At 48.9% G+C, this 25,160-nt stretch overlaps 1 protein-coding gene across 1 annotated transcript in view; it reads left to right on the top strand.

The window, feature by feature from the left end:
• Positions 1–9,189: 9,189 nt before the first annotated feature.
• Positions 9,190–25,160, top strand: part of LOC138491318 (vomeronasal type-2 receptor 26-like) — a 99,749-nt gene continuing 83,778 nt past the window's right edge. The window contains exon 1 of the mRNA XM_069617771.1: positions 9,190–9,202. The gene's annotated coding sequence lies outside the window, so the exon portion shown is untranslated. The remainder of the gene's footprint in view (positions 9,203–25,160) is intronic.

The raw sequence follows: 25,160 nt of genomic DNA, 5'->3' as shown, positions 1-25,160 counted from the left end.
TTAGTATAGGCCCTTTTTTATTTGACTAGACTCCACTACGACTTTATTATTATTATTTGATGGTCGTAGCTTGCTCCTATCTTAGATTTAGGTTTAGATTAGGCATTTATCTCACCTGTTTTTACAGTTCAATAAACACCCTTCAACTGTGATCACTTGTGTCTTTCTTGCTTTGATACCATGCCTTCCTTACATATGGTGTCAGGAGTTGGGATTTTACTCAATTCGAACAAATTGGGGAACCCTATGATTTCAAAAATTTAGTCATAGAGCTTTTAGCCCTCCTTTTGCCACTAAAGAGTCGATAGGTTTCGATATCTGTAGTACTAGGGAAGATGTTATTCCCCCTGTGAAAAGAGGAATGATTCCTACCGATTTGGCTTTGATACCCACTCCAGGGTGTTACATAAGGTTGGCCCCAAAATCTAGCCTAGCGTTGAAGTTCAGTGTAGACGTTTTAGCAGGTGTCATCGATCCTGACTTCCGTGGAGACGTAAACGTTCTCTTACAGAATCATGGTGGAATCCCATTTGAAATACATCGTGGGGATCCAATTGCTAAAGGAATTCTGGAAAAGGCTCTATTTCCTCAGTTTAAGGAAAGTGAACCAGACAAAACAGAAAGGGGTACACTCAGCTTTGGGGAAGCTGATAAATCTGTTAACATCAAAGAAAGGAAGGGAGAAGAGCCTACGATCTATCCCGACCTGCCTTCACCCAGCAAAATGATCCAGCTCTCGCTGAAGCTTTTCTACAAGCTGTGCCTGAAGGAGAAGGTATGAAGAAGGGCAGTCCCTTTTTCTTCTTAAAGCAGGGGTTGCTATATAGAAGAGAAACATCTACTGTAGGCCTTAATAATAATAATACAGTCCTAGTGTAGTGTAGGCAAATAAAAAGGGCCCATACTAAGAAAAACCTATTGCCAGTCCTTACTTCTAAATACAAAATAGTGTGGGATAATGTTATCCCTTTTTATTTGACTAGACTCCACTCGGACTGTATTATTATCGATCGGTTAGTATTTCCTTGGGGAAACCGACCCTGGCGAAATATGGTACAGGGTGTTTTAGGATTTGCTGTGTAGTATTTTTTCGCATTGGGAACGCTTCAGGGTTTCTGGTTGCATAGTCCGCAATCACAAGGACATATTTGATATTTGTTGCCTAATCTGGATGTTTCTAAATGGCCAATGTTATCCATCCCGATTCTTGAAAAAGAGATTTCTATGGTTGGTAAAGGTTTCAGAAGGGCAGGTAATGGGATGTGCTTGCTGGTTTTCTGGCAGATCTCGCATGTCTGGATAAAGGTCTTTATATCGGCGTGAATACCTTGCCAGTAAAATATCCCACTGATATGTGCCTCGGTTTTGGATTGTCCTAAGTGCCCCCCGGTAAGATGGGAATGTGCAATTTCCAGTACAACCTTTTGGTGGGTCTTGGGGATCACTAACTGCGTCTTGGTGGTCCTAGCTTGCTCCCATCTTAGATTTAGGTTTAGATTAGGCATTTATCTCAACCATTTTTACAGTTTAATAGACACCCTTGAACTGTGATCACGTGTGTCTGTCTTGCTTTGATACCATGCCTTCCTTACAGGGCCCTTAATGTGTTATGTTTGTGTGAGGCGCTGGGTCGTGCCACGCATTGATACCAAGATAGCAAAAGGTGTCCGTCTTCCACTGGAGGCCCAGTTGCAGTAACTGTTCTTCCTTCAAGCTTCGAAGTGAACAGACAAGTTTCTCCCAGTTTACCCTAATGCCCGAAAATGTTCTAAATGTATCTATAAAATCTAACACGTAATCTAACATGTACCGTAGGTCCTCCTCTGGGTGGCTCACATACAGTAACATGTCGTCTGCATACATGGATATTAGATGCACCACTCCGTCTATCTTGATTCCTGCTTCCTTATATTCCACCCTGAGGTATACTGCCAGTGGCTCCAAGGGCAACCTGTAGAACATCGATAACAGCGGGCACTCCTGTTTAGTTCCCTTTTGCACTTGCCATTTCTTAGAGACATGTCTCCCTGTTCGCACTCTCGCCGTGGGCGCAGTGTATATGAATTTCAACTATCTCAGGAAACCCTTTCCTATCCCAAACCGCTCCAGGGCCGCTAGCAGCCAGCTCCAGTCGACCGAATGAAAGGCCTTAACCGCATCTAGTGAGGCCACCACACAGTCTTCTGCAGTCTCCCTAAATTCCATGTGGTGTTACGCCCTGGGATATGTCCGGTTTGATCGGTGTGAATCAGGCTCCCTATTACTTTCTTTCGCCTATTCGCTAGAACTGCAGTAAGGATTTTGCAATCCTGATTTACCATCGAGAGGGGGCGGTATGACCCGCAACTCAGTGGGAGTTTGCTTGGTTTAAGAAAAGGTATTACAGTGGCTTCCCTCAAGCTGTCCGGGAACACTCCTAAATTTCACGCCTCTGCAAAGAGTGCTCATAGTCTGGGCGTCAACACCTCTCTGTATGTCTTGTAGTACTCTCCAGGGAGTCCATCCGGTCCTGGGGTCTTCACGGTTGGAAGTTCGTTTATCACCTCACCTATTTCCTCCAGTGTCAGCAGGGCATCTAGCATACCTGCCTGTTCTATCTCTAGTCTGGGCAAGTATATGTGGCCTAGTGGCTCATCGACATTCACACTCTCTTCTGCCTCTTTGTCCATTCTTAAGGATTGATAGTATCTTGAGAACACTTCATTTATTTTGCTTTGGGTTCTGACCACTGTGCCATGTTCATGCACGATGGCGCTGATCATCCCTTGGTTCCACCCGCCTACATAACCACACCAGCACTCTCTGAGGCTTGTCACCCTCTTCATTCAATCTCTCTGTATAGTTTGCAAAGTCTAGTCTTCCCAGTCCATCCCGTTCCCTCATGCATTGTTGCCCTAATTTTAATAGCTCCTCTGATTCCCTGAGTGCATCTGTCATGACTCCCTCTATGTGTGCAATTTTATTTCAATGTCATCTAGTGCTTGTTGTATTTAATTTCTGAGGCCTCCCATTTTTCCTATCGCTGCCCCAGTATGACCACTTTGAATGCTTCCCATAGTGTGCTTGTTCTCTCTACGCTATCTGTGTTGGTGTCAAAGTACTCATCTATCTGCTCTCTTAGATAGCTGCTAAAGGCTTCATGTTTTAGGGCCTCTGATCTTAGCCTCTAGGTGGGTATCTTGGATCTTGGGGCGGTGCACTGCCACACCGTTATCAAAGGGGTAGGATCTGAGAGAGTCCTAGCTCCATAAATTCTTCCCATGTTTTCCCTGCCTGTGAAGATATAATTAATCCGGGTGTGTACTGCGTGGGGGGTTGAATAGTATGAATAACCTCTCGTTGCCCCATTCGCTTCCCACCATATGTTTATCAACTCTAAGTCATGTATGAAGGTACCAAGGGTTTTGGCCTGCAGAGCCAGTTTCATGTATTTTGTGTACAATTGACGTCCCCTCAGAAAATACAAGTCATTCCTCTGTACCCAGATAACTTTGAGTATAACGATTTGAAAAACACAGTGGCGTTGTGGTTTGGAGCATATGTGTTTATCAGACAGATCTCCCTGTTTTCCCACAATCCGTTATCCACTACCATTCTACCCACCTTGTCTCTCCTGGTGAAACAGGACTGTTGGAGCTATCCAGATGAGCACACCCCTGGCGTATGCAGAGAAGGCTGAGAAGGCTGAGTCATACAGCTTTCCCACCATTTTTCCGCTACTTTTTCTTGTCTGTCAATTGTGTGTTTCTTGTAGCATAGCCACGTGCATTCCCCTCCTCATGAGATAGGCATGCACTCGTAGCCTCGTCACGTAATTGTTTTGGTGCCCTGACATTCCAGGTGACCATTCTCACCCCCTTAACTTTTGACAAGGATGAGTCTCCTTGGGCTATTCAGCTCCAACAGCCCCTGCAGCTCATTCCCCCATCTGGGTAAGCCACCGCTATGTGGCGCTTTTTTCCGGGGGCATGAAACCTGACCAGTGGCCTCCCTTACGCTGTGTTTTTTTGCCAATCCTTAAATGTACCTTGTCCGATCTGTCTAACAACACTACTAGTTCTCTCATCCAACCCCCCTGTGTGCCCAACACTCCCTCTCTCCTCCCAATCCCCCTACATATATCCCCTAAACATAACACAAAACCAAACAACAGCCTGCAGCAAATTGTCCTCTCAGGCACAGCTGCTTCTCGCGCTCCCACCTCCCTTCCGACGGGCAACGTGCAGTAGCTCGATGCCTTAAAACTGGCATCAAAAAATGCAACTGAGGTCCATGGCAGTCTCCCACAGTCGTAGCCGCTCATGTACTTGACCTCTGCACAGGTATTCCCGTTGCACGTGCTGCCCCATGTCTTCAATATATGTTCATTATGCTTATGTAAGTCTGCGCTCTAAGGATGGGATCTGAGTTTGCAGTCTGATCTTCCATCGTTTCAGATATCGCCATTCTATGCTGCATTGTTATCCTTGCTCGGTAGCTGCGGAATCCCATGTGCATGCAACCAAGGTTGCGCCCCTGCTTTGTCCTCGAAAAAAAGTGCAACCTTACGCTGCGTATGATTTTCAACTTGGCAGGGTTGATCAGCATATAGCGCAGGGCTGCTCTCCAGAGTCTTTTTTTTAGTCGGTCCAAACATTGCTCTTTTCCTTTGCACAAGAGCTGTGTAATCCGGATAGATCGCTAGTTTCTAAGACCTTCTTGTGATGACGCCCCCCTCTCTTGAAAAAGCCAGGATCTTCTATCTGTCCCTATAATTCATAATTTGTGCTACTATTGGTCGTGGGGGGGCTATTGGTTGTGGTTTCTTTGCCAGCAATCTATGAGCTCTTTCCACTGTAAATCCTTAAGTTAGTATGCCCGGGCTCACTTCCTGCAACAATACATTTTTGATATATGCTGTAGGATCTTGCCCTTGTTCACTTTCGGGAAGGCCCAGTATTCGAACGTTATTCCTGCAGACTCTTCCTTCTGGGTCTTCTGCACGGTGCTCCAGCACTTTCACTCTATCAAGCAAGTCACTTACTTGGACTTGAGTGTTGTCCTGTACCTGCTGTTCAGCTGTGCTCAGGCGGTCTGCCATTGCTCTCACATGCTGTGGGAGTAAGCCCACGTCTACCATTACTGCGTCAATCTTGTACTCCAGATCTGATTTCAGCACCACTATGGCTGCCAGTATAGATCCTTCTTCCTGCAATGTCGTGGCCACTTCTGTCTGGTCACACTGTTGCGTGGGGCTCACCCCATCTTTCCACGTGAATACCTCCATGACTGTCTGCCTCGCCTTCCCTTTACCGCTCTTATCTGGCATTTGGTGTCAGCTCCTGTAACTGGTCCGTGTAAGCGTTGTGTTAGCGAGATGTTTTTTCCGTCTCTCACCTCTGTGTCAGTCTGGAAAGTTGTCCCCACCTTCACTGTCCGTTATGAGACTATTTCTCCCCTGCACTGCTACTTGCGTTATCTTGGTTGTATGCTCTCTTCGGTTTATGGCCCTCACTTTCTAACGCTGTCCAAAGGTATTTGATGTCAGTTTCTAAGTGCCTCTCCGTGTGACCTGCTTCTCTCCTGCCGCACCCCAGTGGTGCGCTCAGCTCCAGTTTCCAGTTCTTTGCCCCAGTTGTTTCCGGTGCATCCGCACCTTCTGCTCTGGTCCCCCTCTGCAGTGACTGTAGTTGCAGGGTCTAGTGCTTCTCAATGGCGGTGCCCTCGCCCTTGTCCCCTGTAGATTTCTATATGTTCCCCGAGCCCCTGAGCATCAAACATCATTCCCAAAACGTTTGCTGATTCTTGGCTTCCTTGCAAAATATTCTCTGTTGGCCAAGAATGGAATGTCATGGTTCAGATCTAAGTACTAGTGTCACAAGCGTCTCAAGTTCTGTGTTCAATCAGCACCTTACCAGTGTTCCCGTTGCTCACACCAAATACAAGAGGCCAGGGAGTCCTTATCCCAACCAGTATCTCTTGGTATGGTGTCTTCCCTGGGTCCGGTGGGTCTGAGACCCTATCATCCTAACGCTGCATTCCCTCGTCGTTCCCGCTGTGCCTTCGTAGAGTATTGCCTGCAGTGCTCCTCTAAGCCGTGCCTTAACACCTGCACCTCCTCAATACCAGCAGAGTGTCTTCTGTTCCTCGGCTCCCGGGGCTCCACTACGTTATTCCCATCAGTGTTTTCTCACTCACCGGGGTAGGCCACCTCCCTGCCGCTACCTTAGTCTGGTCCGATGGCCACCTACAAATACGTAGAGCGCCGGTTGTTATGCTGATCCACTCTTTTTCTTCCGTCTTTGGCTGCGGTGCGGGTGCCCCGGCAGGCTCTGCTCCCAGGCCTGCGCTGGGTTGTGTGCATGTGGCCGCTGTTGTAAGTCCCATTGGTCGTTGTCCCTTCACGCCGCCCTTTCGCAAGTCTGTCCCCAACTCAGGCCGCCACTTCCAGGTATTGTCTGATTTGTCGCCCTCTCTCCCTTTTCACACTGCAGACCTCTCTGCGATTGCTCCAGGGTCGGCTTCTTACAGCTGTCGCATGGTTTGAAGCGACTCAGTGTCTCGTTGTGCCCACGTCATAGTGGAGCTCTGTGTCACCATTTTTCTGATCGCCTTGCCACAGTTTTGTTTCACCTACACGTCTGTGCCAGGGCTCATAGCTCCAGCTTTTGCCACAGCGGTCTCGAGCATATTTCGGCAAACCGCAGTGGGATCAAGCACGATTTTATATCTAAATATAAGGATCTTGCGGAGCCATGCTTGTGAGGAACTCTACCACATGGATGCTGGCCACGCCCAGTGCTGATCTATTTATGTGTTTTTTTTTGTTTTTAGATCAGTTTTTTCCCTTATGGCCACAACCTGCTCATCCAACAACTGCACTGAGACTCCTGTATTTGTATGGTTAGCTGGCTTATTACCATGTGTTCCATGTATCTATGGACTAACCTTCTTGTAGTTCTTCTGACATAGACTCATGTGTGTTCGTCTGTTTAGAGGGAGACTCTTGGGAACCAGCATTGCTGATGTTATTTTCTTGTAGCAACCAGCTGGTCAGTGTTCCAGTATTCTGTTGTTGATGTTTCTTTTTCCTGTTCTCCCTCTTCCTCGTCTTTTTTGTCTTCCACGGGAAAGTAGGACCAAAACGATTGTGGAATTTAACGGTTGAATCTCTCAGTTTCTCATTTCCCTTCTCGTTTAGTCTTTGCAGCTTGTTTTTCCTGTGTCGCTGTTTATGAGTTGGATATGTAAGTGGGGAGACAATCAGACTTTCTGTGGGTATTATCCTACCATCCTCCACCTGAGTGTTAATGGCAATCGGAGATGAACTTTGCCGTCGTTCTGTACTTTCCGTCATTATAATAGGAGCTCAGTCAGATGTTTTAGATTTTAAGTGAGTACTTAAAGTATCTAATGATTCACTGTGTTTCTGAGTTTCAATGAATATGCGGCTTCATAGTTTTCATAGTATTTTTATTGCACAATTGTGAATCGCATTTGGTATTTGTGTGCCTGTTGCAACAGAATTTTCTGCTCCCATTTGTTGGTTGCATCTTCATCAACTGCGGCAAGTTGGTCAATTGCCTGTTCTACTGACACCTCTGAACCCGGTGGGAGCGGTGAGTTGAGTGTAGCTGGAAATAGGATGGAGAGGCTGATAATCTTTGGGAGCTTAGTGCTTCATTCATTTCTACCGAAGTATTCCAAAGAGATACGCTCTTTGCAGCACTTCTTTAGGAAAATAGTTGAAATATAATCAGTTTTTCTGAGCTAGAACATTTAATTTAATTTAAGAATATCCCTTTATATTGATTTAACCATTGGATATCTTCTGTAAAGAAAGCTGCCGTTCCATACTAAAAAATGTATATCATTTTTAACTTATTGAATTTTATGAGGGGTTATCATGATTTCGATCTATGAACATCCACAAATGTCATATTGTTTCTCAAAATAAATATAGCTTTTTGTGTAAACATAGTTTATAGAGATGTAAATTTAACTATTAGTTAATATTAACTCCCAAGTATTTGTAAGCACTATATATAAAAGTTCATTAAAAACCAATTTAAATTCTGTTGGTCATTGAGTATCATAATGGCTAATTTCTTAAATGTCAATCATTAAATGGGGTTGTTTTTTTGTAAAAAGGCCACTTATGTGCTGATGCATGTTTGCATAGGCATTTGTTGGCTGAATATCCTGTGAGCCGCTATGGAGGAAACGTGACGTCATCACGCATACATGTATGCGGACATGTGAATTAAAAAGGTTTGAGACTATCATAGTGGAACACACCAAATGCAGAAAACATTGGGGTGGGAGCAACCTGTGTTGTTTCTAGATAAACATCAAAAGATTGTATTTTTAAGCTATGTGACACAGAGGCTACTATAACTCAGGAATTGTTATATCCGTTACAATTGACTCACTTGATAATGGTAATTATGTGAATTATTATATTTATGAAGTAATTGATGAAAGGCTAAACCAGGCATAAAAATGGGGTCTTATGAAAACAGATGAAGTAAACTACAACTGTTTTCATAGTGATCTAGGACATCATTTAATATCAGTTCTTTATGTGTCAGATGTTTTGCAGAAAGAGGGAAAAACATCTGCTGGGGAGGGGAACACAGGTCATCAAATATTTGAGGGGCTCCCGCCACAAGCAGAGCATTGCATTTCCAATGGGAATTCACATGCACAATGAGAGATGAACAATATTGCAAACAACCATTTTAGAGATGTCAATGACATGAACGTCACTGACGACGGAAAGAAAAAACAAAAGCAAATGGAGGAGACAGCATTTTAACCGCTTATGGGTCATGTCCCCTACAACCTGTTACCCTCCCCCTTGGAAAGGGGAGGGCAGGGGACGGAACGGCGCCGAGGCACCAAAACAACCCAAAAGCCTGCAAAGGGCTAAACAAAAGAAAGGGGCGGGGCTAGCCGCCTTATAAGCAGCAGGGTCCCACGACCGAATCATCTCACTCCTGCAGTGGGACCCTGCAGACTCGCCGTGGCTGAAGGATTTCGTTTTGGATTTGTTGCTGTTCGTGATTCTGTGATGCGGTGACTGCTGGGGTGCTTTTCCCGATCCAGAAAGATGAAGAGTTCCAGTGTTGGGCGATTTCCAGTGGAGGAGTGGATTGCGTTCCAGCAAGGAGTATGCGTCGGGTAAGGATCGGGGGTGGATAAACTTTGTGCTTGCAGCAAGGTAGGGCTACGGGTCATGAAGTAGCTGGGTGCGGAGCTGGTCAGCGGTCGATGTTATGGGAGTTGCTGCAGGGGCTTAAGGTTATGCACTTTTGAAGCAGCGGCGGGCGCATACGGGGTTAATGTCGTGCCTATCGGTCGGGGAGTGTCTCGGTAAATTAGCTCCTTCAAGGAAGAAGCATGCCGTGTAAAAAACTGATGCACAGGAACAGAGAAGGGTCTGGTTGGAGCGGCGGGATGGCCAGTTAGGGGCTAATGTGGAACGGCTCACACTGTGTGAAACATAGCGGGGAGATCCCCATTGGACACCCCCACCTCCTTAGGTCATTATCATAACACGATGAAATGAATAAATGAATACACTGACAACTGTATTAAAGTTCTTTGGAAAAACACAAGGTCACAGTTTATTTTGGAGCAAGACAACTTGGGACGGTCCCAGCCACATTACAAACAGTCAGATACGGGTGAACCATGTCACCACTTTAGCCACTGGCCAAACTGACAAACTGCTGGTTCTTCCAGCTACACTGGCACAGCCAGCAGGAACCAGGGGCACTGACCAGGATGATTGTTGGCCTAAAGCCCTAAGGAAGGGAGTCAGTGCCCATCGAGGGATCGGCTCGAGCCCGGCCAATCCCAAGCCGCTGCAGCTGCAGCGTGAAGTACCTCATTGGCTAGGACCGCCCCGATACTCCGCCTGTAACAAGAAACGAAAATATTAGGAACAACTCAAACAACACACTACTTATTTTATCAATACTTCCACTATGGCACTCTACTAATTCTACTGATGATGCGAAAGCGTCACCCCACTCCTCTCACCGGTCTGCACGTATTACTCCAGTTTTAAAAACTTACCAATCTTCAACCTGTTTAACCTCAGCACTATAATCTCTGGCGTGGGTGGGTGGGTGTCAATTCACAGTGGGCGGGAGCTGCTGGGCAAAGAGACTGATGGCCAGCAGCTCCCAACCCTTATAAGTGTCCGCAGGGGGACCTGACCGGAAGCCAGGTCCACCTGGAAACGCCTCTTCCCCTTCAGAGGAGGAGAGGAAGAGGAGAGAGGCTTGACCAGCGACCGGAAGGGGGTGGCCAGAAGGGACAGCCCGCTATGTAGGCTGTCCCTCTAGCGCCCCCTGTGGGGGCCGGTCAGCCTCTTAGCGGGGAGATCCCCATTGGACACCCCCACCTCCTTAGGTCATTATCATAACACGATGAAATTAATAAATGAATACACTGACAACTGTATTAAAGTTCTTTGGAAAAACACAAGGTCACAGTTTATTTTGGAGCAAGACAACTTGGGACGGTCCCAGCCACATTACAAACAGTCAGATACGGGTGAACCATGTCACCACTTTAGCCACTGGCCAAACTGACAAACTGCTGGTTCTTCCAGCTACACTGGCACAACCAGCAGGAACCAGGGGCACTGACCAGGATGATTGTTGGCCTAAAGCCCTAAGGAAGGGAGTCAGTGCCCGTCGAGGGATCGGCTCGAGCCCGGCCAATCCCGAGCCGCTGCAGCGTGAAGTACCTCATTGGCTAGGACCGCCCCGATACTCCGCCACGCTTTGATGGTGGCTGACGCTGCCATCAATGCCCCCAAACCCTAGGACCTTGCTTCTCTTTAACATTTACTAGACAATTACAGCTTGCCATACTCACCATTGAATTCATCTGCAACCTGCCCTCTTTATCTCGCCCAATAAAGCCGTTAGGAAAACATCATTGCCTTTATCAGATAGGTGGACCCCATCCGCTTCAAAATGGGAGGGCAAGGAGTTCAAACAGCAGTGCCCCACGTACCCCAGGCCCTCTGCCTTGGTAAATTTCGCAACACTTCTGTTGAGGCGCTTTCTGGACTTCTCCATGCCGGCTACAGAAATGGCGTCTCTCCATACTTGCCTTTGCAGGACTTCTGACCAGAATATTTCTGTGCCTGGCAACTCGTGCGCTATTATACGCAAAGTAACCTGTATTTGTGCGAGCAAGTGCCCGCGACCCAACTTGGCCAGATCGTTGCCCCCCAAATGAATCACTAACCACCTTGGTGCCCTCCGCCACTGGAGTCGCCAGTGAATTGCCGGCAGCAAGGAATGCCACCTCATGCCAGGAGTGCCCAGCCACACACATTCGGTACCCTTGAAACCCAGGTTGTGGCCGATCGTCCATTGCCTGGCCCTTTTTTCAGCGCGTGTCACAAATGAGTGGCCGATCAGCCATACTGCGTCATCTAAGGGGAAAAAACATACCATACCATAAATTCTTTGATCCGCCCGGATCCAACACACACTACTCCGCCCCGCCCTTCAGTGCCCTCTGTATCTAGTATTATTCAGGGGATGCATTATGCTGGGGGCGGACATACAATCGATAACGCCCCGACTCCCACCTCCCCACCTTCATGATTGCCCGTGGAGACATGCCCTGCTGAAAGGCAATGGTAGCTGCGCCTATCCTGAAACTATGGGTAGACCATCCCTCCCCCTGAATTCCCAAGGCCTTCAAGGCCATTGTCAGCACCTTGCGAAATTGAAATACAGAGAAGGGGGAAGTGTCGGCGTGGGTTAGCAGGGGGCCAGGGCTTGTAGCTCTTATTTGTATAAACCGCTTTAAAAGGTGCACAGGGCAGCAATCCGCCAGGGGGGCCCCATGTAGGCATATGTGAAAACCTTTTCCCTGCTGATCCGTCTTGCTTTTCCTCAACCATATACTGACCCCTTCACCTGAGTCTTTGTGGAACAGGGATACATCACCCAAAGCAATGGCCCTCCCAGATGTGTCTTTCTTGGATGCAGAAACTAGCTCACTAATCCTAAAGGCCCCAAAAAAGGCCCATGCGAATGCCAACCTGAATAGCGCTGTTTCGTATTCGCCGAAGCATATGCTAAGTAATGTGGCCAACAACCTCACCAATAACCCAAAGTCAATTGGTTTGCGCACGTCCTCAGACCTTGGTGCCGAACGGGCCCAGCCTTTCAATGCCGAGCGCACCAAAAACCCCTTTGTGGGATCACCCCTCCCCTCCAACTTGGAGTGGAAGGCAACCACCGCCAGGTGCGATGCCGCCCAACTCTTTGACAATCCTTCTGAGTGCGCCCAAACCACAAAAGTGCGTACCTGTTCCTCCGCGGTCTGTTTTTCGCACTGTAGATAAGAAATCACGCTCTTGAACTTACCATAACCTTGCTGGTATCTGCATCTTACTCTGGGCGTGAGTGAGCGCTCACTCAACTCTGCGAGTGCCCTGTCCACACCACCAACTGCCACCATTCCTTTTTGAACCGTGCTCCCTCCAGCTTGCCCTCCGGGTGGGCATTCTGGAACTTGGACCACTGAAAGCAAGAAAGAGCGTCAGCAGCAACATTTGCAGTGCCCGGCACATGTCGAGCCCTAAATTCAATGTTATGATATAAACATACTTCAACTAGTTTCCTGAGCAAGCTCAACATTGCTGGGCAAGAAGCAGACTGTAAATTAATGGCTTGGACTACCGCATTGTTGTCGGACCAAAAACGTACCCTCTTGTTGGCCAGAATCGTAGGCCACAACAACAATGCGACTACAATGGGGAACATCTCTAGGACCATTATGTTTTTTGTTCTGCCCTTCTTGTGCCACTGCTGCGGCCACTTCTGAGCACACCACTCAGGCCCTAAGATCACACCGAAACCTTCGCTTCCTGCAGCATCCGAAAACATCTGTAGCTCAGCGCTGGTTTCCCACGGGGTTCGCCATATCTGAACCCCATTGAAACTATCTAAGAATCTGCACCACATCTTCAAGTCCTCTTTGAGGGCAGCGCTTAATCTAATGTGGTGTTGCTTCTGAGCCACACCAGCGGTTGCCCTGGCCAGCCTTCGTGCAAAGACCCTCCCTGCCGGGATGACTTTGGCCGCAAAATTCAGCTTACCCAGGAGTTGCTGCATCTTCTCCAGGGTGGTCCTGTCCTTCGACAAATTATTCCTAATCTCAGCGTTTAGGCCTTTGACTTTGTCCTCTGGTAACCTGCAGGTCCCCTTAACAGTGTCAATCTCAATGCCAAGGAATGTTAAAACCCTACATGGACCCTCTGTCTTCCCAGGCGCTAAGGGAACCCCCATCTCTCCCATCAATTGCTGAAAGGCAGACATTGCACTTGAACAGTCATAGGAACCCATCCTTGCCAGTAAATAGAAAATCGTCCAGGTAATGGACCATTGCCCCCCGCTGCTCTCTTCTGCGCGCCGCCCATTCAAGGAACGTGCTCAAAGCTTCGAAAAAGGAACAAGACACTGAGCACCCCATGGGCATGCATTTATCCACAAAGAAACCCTCCTTCCAATGGAACCCCAACAAATGAAAGCTGGCCGGATTTACAGGTAATAAGCGAAATGCAGATTCTATATCCACCTTGGCCATCAAAGCCCCTTTCCCCATGTTGGCCACAACCAGCATAGCCTGATCAAAAGAAGCATAGTGGACAGAGCATGTCTCAGGGCTCAACCAATCGTTGACTCTCCTTTTGGGTATGAAAGGTGGTGGATGAGCCTGTACTTACCTTTTTCCTTTTTGGGAACTATGCCCAGTGGTGACACAATAAAGTTAGGGAGGGGTGGGGCATCAAACGGCCCCGCAATCCTGCCCAGTTCCAGTTCTTTGCTCACTTTTCTATCAACTTCCCCCGGCAGGTCCCTTGCTGAAGGTAGGTTCTTGGCAAAGCGGCAGGTGTGTGGTCCCTCGTAAGGGATAACAAACCCTTCCGTGAAACCCCGAAATAGCAAATCCCTCTCGCGCTGTTTGGGGTAGTGGTTTAGATGTTCACCCAACACCTGTAAGTTAACTGGAGAGGGGCCCTTAGTGGACAAATCCAGTCTCTGTGCTGCTGCACTGATTGCCGGGGGCGGGAGGGAAAAGGTAGTGGACTTACTGGCCTTTCCGCTGACCCCTGCCAGCGGAGAAACCTTCCCGCTTGAAACACTTGACCAGGGGATGGTTCCCGCCACATTTCCCACATTCGTGGCTGTACCTACACTTCGGACCCCAGTTGCAGCTGCCTTTATTAAAATAACGGCATGTTCTGTTCCCTGTTTTCTTCTCCTCTATAGTTCCCTTTACAACACCAGATCCTGTGGCTCCTGTCTCTTGACCCCCCCATCCCTGGGGGGCATTGTGAAAGGGTTGCCCCTTACCCCCACTATTTTGCTTACCATACCATTTACTCTTACCGCTTTTTTGGACATCAGCCCATCCAATGCTCTTCCTTTGCTTACCACCCATGAAAGAGACCCAACCATCCATCATCTTTTGGTCCCAAGTCATCTCGGGGCATTGCTCCATCATAAATCTAAATTTCCTGTCATAATCAATCCACCCGGTAGAACCGTACTCTTTTGCCTCCTCTAAAATGGATTCCCTATATATGACCAAACCTGGTCCCTGCTCAGGATTCCTTTCCATCACTATTACTGACAGTATAGCGAACGCTTTCTCCCAGTTAGCGATGTTCTCCTCTGGATGATACTTACGGTGCCTCTTATTATTCTCCTCTGCACTTAAGGTGACATTGGGACCGGCATCTTCTATTGCCAACAGGCTGAATATGTCAATATTCTTACTAGCCCAAAAAAAAACAGTATTGCATGCCCTGTACCTTACCACTCTTCTGTCTTTTGGAAAAAAGGGGGGGGGGGTTGGATCCCTCTTATTTGCAGCTTCTTTGCCCAACCTGTATTCAAAATAAAGCATGAAGTTCAACATAATGTGCAAAACCGAATAAACATGAAAAAAAAAAAACCCCTGAGAGGCTTTATCCAAATTATTCCCTCGTAATAATTTTGCTTTTTTAACGACAAACCCTCCGGTGTCTGAGCGCTACCTGCTGTTACCCACAGTGTGTGGTGCTCATTCATCGACCTCGGAAGGATGAAAGGCTGAGATTCGGCACTGCCGGGATTCGAACCTGCGTTTGCAGGCTCTGCAGGGATGTCAAAGAGAGTGCTCTACTCGCTGTGCCACTTGACCAGTTAAGGCCCAAAAGAAGAAACCTGGGAAACAACCCTGCTTCCCTTTCTTGGAGCAGCAGCTGTGTCAACGTGCTCCGCATTCTGGGGCATGGCGGCCCTAATCTATACCTAATCTATACCACGGGTTCCCCTCTAACTACTTTCCTCAGCCTATTAAAGACCCGATCAGGCGACCTCGCCGCATCTTTTGCCACAAAGATTACATTTTTTTAGAAAAAGCAAACATGCCCAGGAGGTTCCGGACGTTGAGTTAGAACTCCGGTCCCCTAGCGTTCCGAAAGCAATCACGTTCAATGGGTTCACGCCGCCACCGTTGCGCCTGAATCTCCCGCTGCTATAACCCCTAACGTTTGATAATTAGGCCCTGATATAGCGCTATAAACCCACAGGTACCAAGCGCTGACCGGCTAATTGTGCAACCATCCCCGCTAAAAAACCCTGCGGTATCTGGGCACCTTTAAATTATTCCCCATTATGTGACGGGATGCGTGAGCTTCCGCATTCTAATTCATGTTTCCAACATTAACGACCAAGCGAAGTGACTGTTAACGGCACTGCCGCCATTTTCAAAATATACAAATAAACATGCGCTGGCCGGCCGCGAACCCGGGTCTTCCTGCATGGGAGACCTGCAGCTCTATATTTGAGCTAATTTGGCTCAGTGGTAGGAAAAACAGATCAGCGTAGATGATTCTACCTTAACCGAGGCTGTAACCGAAGCACGGCGGCCCAATATAAACAAAACACGGCCCAAACTCCCATCTGTGGGTACTTGAGGCAAACCATATAAAGATGCGCCTGCCGAAACCCCTCTTTTGTATTACATGCGGCACGGCGGCCGTTATACAAGCATGCAGTACGTACTATCCAAATCCCAGCCTTCTAACAACATTCCCGGACCACGCATTAGAACTTAGGTCGCTAGCGTTCAAAGACCAAGCACTTACCACTTGAGTCACTGGCGACTGCGCTCGGCCGATACAAACTAGCAACAAAACATGCAATTAGCCTATGACTCCGGGCTTTGACTACATAACCGCGCACGGCGGCCATTAACAATAAAAACATGCCCCGTTACAAACAACCGCTACACGGTGACCGCATAAGCATGTCAAAAACAACTTATTAGTACACACGCACGGCGCCCGTTATTATTAAAAATTGCACATTTAAACCGCACTTGTCACAAATCACCTTAGATCCGAACCCCGGCCCCCCGCATGCCAAGGCCCCGCACTTATCGGTTGGGCCATTGTTGTCTGTACTAACTGGAGCATGCAGTCCACATTACATATTAAACCCCTGCGACAAGACGGCCCCGGTACCTAGCCGCGGCACGCCGTAATTTCACCTTGCTACTCATATACAAATATCATTTGTTTTCAATAACCAGGGCCCGGTAAGTTACATACGCTCAGCCCACGCGGTCGTGTTTGGCACAGTTAATACATTTTTGTATTCCTCGGGCCCGCTCAAGCTGGCGCGGCGGCCAGCGAGCAGACCCTTCTCCCCTCCCCCCGATACTTACCACAACTGCTGCGACAACCGATCGATGCTTCAGGAGTCAATTCACACTGGGCGGGAGCTGCTGGGCAAAGAGACTGATGGCCAGCAGCTCCCGCCCTTATAAGTGTCCGCAGGGGGACCTGACCGGAAGCCAGGTCCACCTGGAAACGCCTCTTCCCCTTCAGAGGAGGAGTGGAAGAGGAGAGAGGCTTGACCAGCGACCGGAAGGGGGTGGCCAGAAGGGACAGCCCGCTATGTAGGCTGTCCCTCTAGCGCCCCCTGCGGGGGCCGGTCAGCCTCTGAGCCTACAATTCATGCCTACCATCATATGAGTTAATCGCTGCTCCTAGAAATGCGAGGATAGTTGGAGGATAAAAAAGACAGCAGCCGTCTCAGTTAAAAGGAAGGCGAACAGTTAGTAGTCATGGGCTTGGATGTGCAGCTTGGCAGCAGGCGCTGCGTTTGAAGGGGTGTCACGGTGTCCGAGCATGATGCCTTTGGGTGCCTTAAGGGCTGGGAATCACCCGACGTGGAGGGAGTATAAGGGTAACAAAGGGCAGGAAAGGCTAAGCAGGTCAAGGGCAAATGATTTGTAATCCGACTCGGCGTGATAGCTCAGTGGCTTAATACCCTGCGGTGGAGCTTTGCGGGCAGACTGCGGCCTCAGTTCCCAACCCCTGCGCTGCTGATATCAATAAGACAAGTGTTCCTGCGTTCAGAGGAAAAGGGCTGGAATTTCAAAAACGTTTTGCAATGGGAACATCCACTCAAGAACGAACGCTTTGTAAAGTAGCTGTTCTCTTCGCTGGCTCGTAGGGCATAAGCAGGCTGTCATTATTCTTTGCGGCTACCAAGCATCTTTATCTCTCTTCGTGTTGCTTGCATGGGTTACTACCAACTCGAGTTACCCATTGTTAGGTTACCGGCCTTGGTTTTGGGTCATGACGTCTCTGCGCTGGGTCCACGTCATCCCGTGGTGCCTGGAGAGCGGCACAAATGCGGCCTTCAATACAGACCGAAACTGGGTAGTTAAATAGGCGGGAGGAACAAAGCAGGCACCAACATTTCCGAAGTGGCTCGCCTTGCGTGACATTGTGGGAAGTCAATCTATGGGGACGGAGAGAAACAGGGGCCGTCGCGCATTGTTAGGGATGCCAGGTTTCGGTCGGGGGACGTGGAATAAAGTGTATAGTGAATAAGCCCCATGCCGCGGGTCAGCAAGAGGTAACGGCCATGTAATGCCGGAGATCTGTAGCAAACAATTCATAATGCATTCCATAGTCAGCTCGCACAATGTGAATGAAAGCTCGGCTGGGGTAAGCAGCATGCATAGGATAGGGCGCCGGGTCTACTAATAATGCGAGGAGGAGATATTTATAACATGTCCCTACATTATGGTAAATGAAAACACAGGAGTGTCCACACTATCAACATAAGGAACTTTGGGGTCATTTATAGCGAGCCCGCACGCAGGGGTTCACAGGTTAAGTATGCACTATATGATCAGATATAAAGCATCAAGGCGCGAGTGTTTGCAGATGCATGTATGCACATGATGGACTCCAGCCGAGCGTGCATTTTATTTTTGCATCTTTCACCTAGGGTTGTCGGGGTAGGGGTACGGATTGCATGCCCATCCAGGGCACAGATGCGGGGAATGTTGCAGTTGGGATCAGGGGTACACAGCACGCTGGTCAGCCAGATGGTTGATGTTAACCTTTTGTCGGCTCCGACCACTCAGAAGAAGGTGAGGGCTTCAACAAGCACTGTTTACACATTCCAGAGCGAAATACCAAAGGTGTTCTAGAAAGCGGTGCTTATATTCTTCAGTTGCGGTTGTGCTGTGGCACCCAGGGGTTTTGTTTTCATCAGCTGTCGCGGGAAGATAGCGACAGCAGCAATGTGTTCGCCTTCGATACAAGGCAACACCGGTTCGATTCCCGGGTCCGCCCTTTGAAACCGCTGGGTATTTAAGTGCGTGACAAATAATGAATTTGATTCCTGGAACAGCGTCTCGATGCCCGCGGGCTGGGGAGCGCTTTAAAAACATAAATTAATAAATCAGCGGGTTGAGTGCTCGCTGCTGCAATCTGAGTGTGATCTGCAGGCCGCAGGTTCGGAGCCCTGCAAGGCCAACTCAGCCTTTCATCATTCCGAAGTCTAAGTACCAATTTCGGTGGGGTGATATGTTATGTAAAGATGTGCTTGGTAAAGAGCTTTGGATTAAGGCGTTATATAAATAACGCAGCATTATCATTATAGAAATTGTTTTACAAAGGTAGCGGGCGCCCCCCTCTCTGGGGGCAACCAGACGTGGTCTCCCTCTCACTGTGCTTAGAGAGGCATCAGCTTCACCTCACTGATGATCCCCAACAAGGGTGAAACACGTGTATGGGGTTGCTGGTGGTACTCTCGTTCAGATTGGAATTGCCATTGTATTTCGGTGCTGGACTGCCCCTGGGCAGGACAAAGACTGATATGCAAATGGATATTTCCCATCTGTGAAAGGCACAGTGAGTAAAAGCAGTGGCTGCGAACTCTCAAGTGGTTAATAACCACTGAACAGGTTATCATGTCTGTTCTTGCGAGAGAGGGGCGCCCGCTACCTTTGTAAAACTATTTTATAAGGAACCTGGGATTGGTAACCCTAGGTCTCCTGGGGGCAACCAGACGTGGTCTCCCTCTCACTGTGCTTAGAGAGGCATCAGCTTCACCTCACTGATGATCCCCAACAAGGGTGAAACACGTGTATGGGGTTGCTGGTGGTACTCTCGTTCAGATTGGAATTGCCATTGTATTTCGGTGCTGGACTGCCCCTGGGCAGGACAAAGACTGATATGCAAATGGATATTTCCCATCTGTGAAAGGCACAGTGAGTAAAAGCAGTGGCTGCGAACTCTCAAGTGGTTAATAACCACTGAACAGGTTATCATGTCTGTTCTTGCGAGAGAGGGGCGCCCGCTACCTTTGTAAAACTATTTTATAAGGAACCTGGGATTGGTAACCCTAGGTCTCCTGGGGGCAACCAGACGTGGTCTCCCTCTCACTGTGCTTAGAGAGGCATCAGCTTCACCTCACTGATGATCCCCAACAAGGGTGAAACACGTGTATGGGGTTGCTGGTGGTAATCTCGTTCAGATTGGAATTGCCATTGTATTTCGGTGCTGGACTGCCCCTGGGCAGGACAAAGACTGATATGCAAATGGATATTTCCCATCTGTGAAAGGCACAGTGAGTAAAAGCAGTGGCTGCGAACTCTCAAGTGGTTAATAACCACTGAACAGGTTATCATGTCTGTTCTTGCGAGAGAGGGGCGCCCGCTACCTTTGTAAAACTATTTTATAAGGAACCTGGGATTGGTAACCCTAGGTCTCCTGGGGGCAACCAGACGTGGTCTCCCTCTCACTGTGCTTAGAGAGGCATCAGCTTCACCTCACTGATGATCCCCAACAAGGGTGAAACACGTGTATGGGGTTGCTGGTGGTACTCTCGTTCAGATTGGAATTGCCATTGTATTTCGGTGCTGGACTGCCCCTGGGCAGGACAAAGACTGATATGCAAATGGATATTTCCCATCTGTGAAAGGCACAGTGAGTAAAAGCAGTGGCTGCGAACTCTCAAGTGGTTAATAACCACTGAACAGGTTATCATGTCTGTTCTTGCGAGAGAGGGGCGCCCGCTACCTTTGTAAAACTATTTTATAAGGAACCTGGGATTGGTAACCCTAGGTCTCCTGGGGGCAACCAGACGTGGTCTCCCTCTCACTGTGCTTAGAGAGGCATCAGCTTCACCTCACTGATGATCCCCAACAAGGGTGAAACACGTGTATGGGGTTGCTGGTGGTACTCTCGTTCAGATTGGAATTGCCATTGTATTTCGGTGCTGGACTGCCCCTGGGCAGGACAAAGACTGATATGCAAATGGATATTTCCCATCTGTGAAAGGCACAGTGAGTAAAAGCAGTGGCTGCGAACTCTCAAGTGGTTAATAACCACTGAACAGGTTATCATGTCTGTTCTTGCGAGAGAGGGGCGCCCGCTACCTTTGTAAAACTATTTTATAAGGAACCTGGGATTGGTAACCCTAGGTCTCCTGGGGGCAACCAGACGTGGTCTCCCTCTCACTGTGCTTAGAGAGGCATCAGCTTCACCTCACTGATGATCCCCAACAAGGGTGAAACACGTGTATGGGGTTGCTGGTGGTACTCTCGTTCAGATTGGAATTGCCATTGTATTTCGGTGCTGGACTGCCCCTGGGCAGGACAAAGACTGATATGCAAATGGATATTTCCCATCTGTGAAAGGCACAGTGAGTAAAAGCAGTGGCTGCGAACTCTCAAGTGGTTAATAACCACTGAACAGGTTATCATGTCTGTTCTTGCGAGAGAGGGGCGCCCGCTACCTTTGTAAAACTATTTTATAAGGAACCTGGGATTGGTAACCCTAGGTCTCCTGGGGGCAACCAGACGTGGTCTCCCTCTCACTGTGCTTAGAGAGGCATCAGCTTCACCTCACTGATGATCCCCAACAAGGGTGAAACACGTGTATGGGGTTGCTGGTGGTACTCTCGTTCAGATTGGAATTGCCATTGTATTTCGGTGCTGGACTGCCCCTGGGCAGGACAAAGACTGATATGCAAATGGATATTTCCCATCTGTGAAAGGCACAGTGAGTAAAAGCAGTGGCTGCGAACTCTCAAGTGGTTAATAACCACTGAACAGGTTATCATGTCTGTTCTTGCGAGAGAGGGGCGCCCGCTACCTTTGTAAAACCATTATAGAAATTGGCCCTGTTTTGAACTCGAGTTGCTAGTCACCTGGTGCCACTAAGGGTGTCTTAGGCAACTTTCGAACACAGCAGTCGGTTGTCCGATAGTACAACTGGTCAGGTGGCACAACCAGTTAAGGCATGTGGTAAAGTCCGGTAAGGTTGGGGGGTTCGGACCCCTCCTGCCACAGCATGAATGTTAATTCTATAAGGGCTTTCAAGATGGTGACTCGCAGGGTGATGATGCACTACGACAAAAGGGGGCTGGGTCGTCAATAGAAGACGACACGTAGCAGACCAGGTTCGAGCAATGGGTCCGCTCAAAGAAACTTCTGGGTGTTAGGCATGTTGTAAATAACCCAACATTACATATAACAAGGGCAGTCATTTAATGGGGGCGGTGCGTCAGCTTTTAAGGACCCCTCCCACGGTATGGTAAGGGGTATATCTGACTTGCGCCAGGGGGTGAGGGTTCAGGAGGTGCTCAGGTCAGTTACTGACCCATTGAGGTGGATGCACAAGAGGGTATCCCCCACGAGGCAGGTTGGCAAGGTTTGAGTCACAGTGGGGCATCGTTTCAATGCAAGGTCTGGTAGTGGTAGTGGCACTGAAACAGGTGAGAGGGCCCGGGTTACCCAGTGAGGTGTAGAGGCGAACAGTTAGGAGATGAATACACAGCTCAATCTATTGGTGATTGTGCGCTTGGGCAAAATCAAGTTACAAATCGGGTACCCCCAAACAAACACACCAGGGGTGCCAGGCGTAATGGCATAGCGCTTAGGTAGAATAATGGGCAGGATACGTTAGAGCGGGATTGGGACTAAGCTTGGAGCAGCTTAACAGGAAAGGAAGTAAAGACAGAGCTGGAGGGGCGCTGAAGCACGCAACACTCTGGAAACAGTTGACTTATTGCGAAGGCCAGATGCCTATTTAATGGGGAATAATTCTACGGACTAGTGAAGGGGCACTGGGGGTAAATTGGTTAAGCCAGTTTGGTTATGTGGGGAGCAAGGGAACATGATCAAGAATGAAGTCATCAGGCGGATGACACAGGTGCTAGTGAGATTGCTAAAGTTAGGACTGGGGGGTCATGTGTCTAACGTTGCCAAAGCTGAATTAGAAAGGGGGGCAAGTCAGCATTCTCATAGAATAAAAGTATTGGGCGATGCATTGGGGACATCGCTAGCATTGTATATGGGGTTCTAGGGGTGAACAGGTCGTCATGGCAAACTCAGCCTTGCAATCTTTCAGGGGGTCAATAAACGAGTAGCATGGGCTGGGGACGTCTGGTAGGTGGTAGTCGGGGTTTTGGTAAATAGCTACGATGGAGGTGAAGCTTTGGCCTACACAATGAATAGAAGAGAGCAGGTTTTAAGAGTAAGAGGTTTTGCCCAACAGCTCTTGGTCATCAATGGCATTCCCCCAGGCTGTTAATACTACCTTTGGTAGAGACAGCACTGTCGCCAGGTACAGCTAAGAGGTACAGGGCATGTTGGGACCGTTTTACGCAATTTCAAGAAGAGGTGCTGCCAGGCGGCCGGGGTGAGAACCCGGTACGGGCCTTTGTGGGTTGGTGCTGGAACACGGGTAAGACCCGGGCATGGGTAGGGTACCACTTGGCGGCCATAGCGCATTACGCCAAGATTAAGGGGGAGAAGGACCCCACCAAGGAACACTACATCACGCTGGCCATGAGAGGCTGGGCAAGGCAAACAGTAACAAAACCAGATGAGAGGCGGCCAATTGATATCTTAAAGTTACATGGGTTAATTAAATGTCTGGGCGCAGTATGCAACGACGATGCCGAGAGGGTACTGTACTGTTACTGTTCACGGTCGTCTTTACAGTGGCATTCTTTGGGGCTCTCGGGGTCAGCAAGCTGGTGCCAGAGAACAAAGACGGCAAGGGGAGGGGGTTTTTACGCTTAAGGGACGTTCAGTTAAACAGCACCCAAGTGGTCATCTATGTGAGAAGGTCAAATACGGATCAGAAAGGGAAGGGGGCGGCATTAACACTGCAGGCCATCCAGACAAGCAGAGTATGCCCAGTGGCGGCAGTGACCAACTTTCTCCAGCAGCGGCTGCCATCAGAGGCAGAGGCTCTGTGGCTCTTGCATGGAGACGGGTCCGCACGAAGCCGCTTCCAGTTTAAAAAAGTGATGGCACAGGGATCGGCAAAGATGGGGTTGACGGGGGGCCGGTTTGGGACACATTCATTCCGAATAGGGGCCGCCACCTCTGCGGCAGTCGGGGGACTAGGGGCGGAGGACATCAAGAGGTTGGGAAGATGGTCTTCGGGATGCTATAAATGATATATCAGACCAGAAAAAATGTAAGTTAACCATGCCGTTCCCTCCACTTGTCATTTCCCAACAGCACTAGGAAGGAGGAAGCGCACTGTGTGGGTAGTGGGGCACTCGTTCATCTCAAGGGCAAAGGCAAGCTGGTCTCAGCAGCAGGAGGAGCTGACAGCAGGCGAGTTCAGGATTGAGTGGCACAGGGTGCCAGGGATGAAGTGGGCTCAGCTAAAGGGGCGGTTGCAGAAATAGCTGAATAGGCAGCAGAAGCCAGAGGTGTTGGTGATACACTTGGGAGGGAACGACCTGACCAGCCTGGGTAGGCGGGTCTTGCTGAGGGACATTACAAGCTCATTGCAGGAGATCTCAGCACAGTTGGGCGAAACTGAGATCATATGGTCGGAGGTTATTCCCAGGGCGCAATGGAGGGGGGCCGAGAACCATTCAGCAGTTGAGAAATCGAGGAGGAAGCTGAATGGGGCCATTGCAAAGTTCTGCAGGGGCAGAGGTTTCCATTAAATCAGGCATGGCCTGATCTGTGGGAACACGCCCGAGTACTTTCTAAAAGATGGGGTACACCTGTCCGCAAAAGGAATGGAGCTCTTTTTCTGGAACATTTGTACCAAATTGCTGGAGTTATGAGAGGGAGACAGGAAGAAGGGGAGCCACAGTGGGCGGGAACCCACTTGGTGGCGTGGCGGTGTTTGGGCAACCAAGCACAAATGATAGACTCCGGATGAGCCAGAAGGAAAGCGGAATGGGTCTGCGCTCTTCCGGACCAGCGCCTCTTGAGTGCCTAAACGGCGGGGGCGTCTGGTGGTAAGGAATAAGGCTGAGCTTCCCCCAAAAAACGGGGCTCTCCCCACCCACGACACCTGCACGGGCAGGATAGGCTCAGGTACAAAGGGTTGGGGGAGTTGGGGGCCTACTATACAAAAGTATAGGGGGAAGCAAGGGAAATCCGGCACGGAGCAAGCGCCACACTTGCAGACTGAAGTTCACAAAATGTGTACAATAATTCTGTTGTTATGGAAATAAAACTGCGGCCAAGTTTGCCATATGAAACACTGTGTCATGCCAATTTGATTGTTGAGAGGAGTAAGGTGCAGCTAAGGGGCATGCGCAAAGGAATAATTGGCAAGAAAGGCTAAATGGACAAATGCAGTGGTTATTAACCCTACTCAAAAGTCACTCGTAACAGTCTCTTCACATGCCCAATACTGGAATGATGAAGAAGACTCCATTGGTCAATGTCACAATTTCTGCCGTAAATAGGCAAGCCAGTAAAGTGGCCAGAAAAGTGTGCATGCATTGTGTGGTGGACCTCAGCTCCCACGATGCCTGCATAGCACAGGCAGTTAGGAGGAATTGTGGGAGTTG

The sequence above is a fragment of the Ambystoma mexicanum genome, chromosome 10 (assembly GCF_040938575.1).
Source record: "Ambystoma mexicanum isolate Mex_15411 chromosome 10, UKY_AmexF1_1, whole genome shotgun sequence".
Taxonomy (NCBI): Eukaryota; Metazoa; Chordata; class Amphibia; order Caudata; family Ambystomatidae; genus Ambystoma; species Ambystoma mexicanum.
Note: the sequence above shows the minus strand (reverse complement) of the source record. Positions and strands in the feature narration are given on the sequence as shown.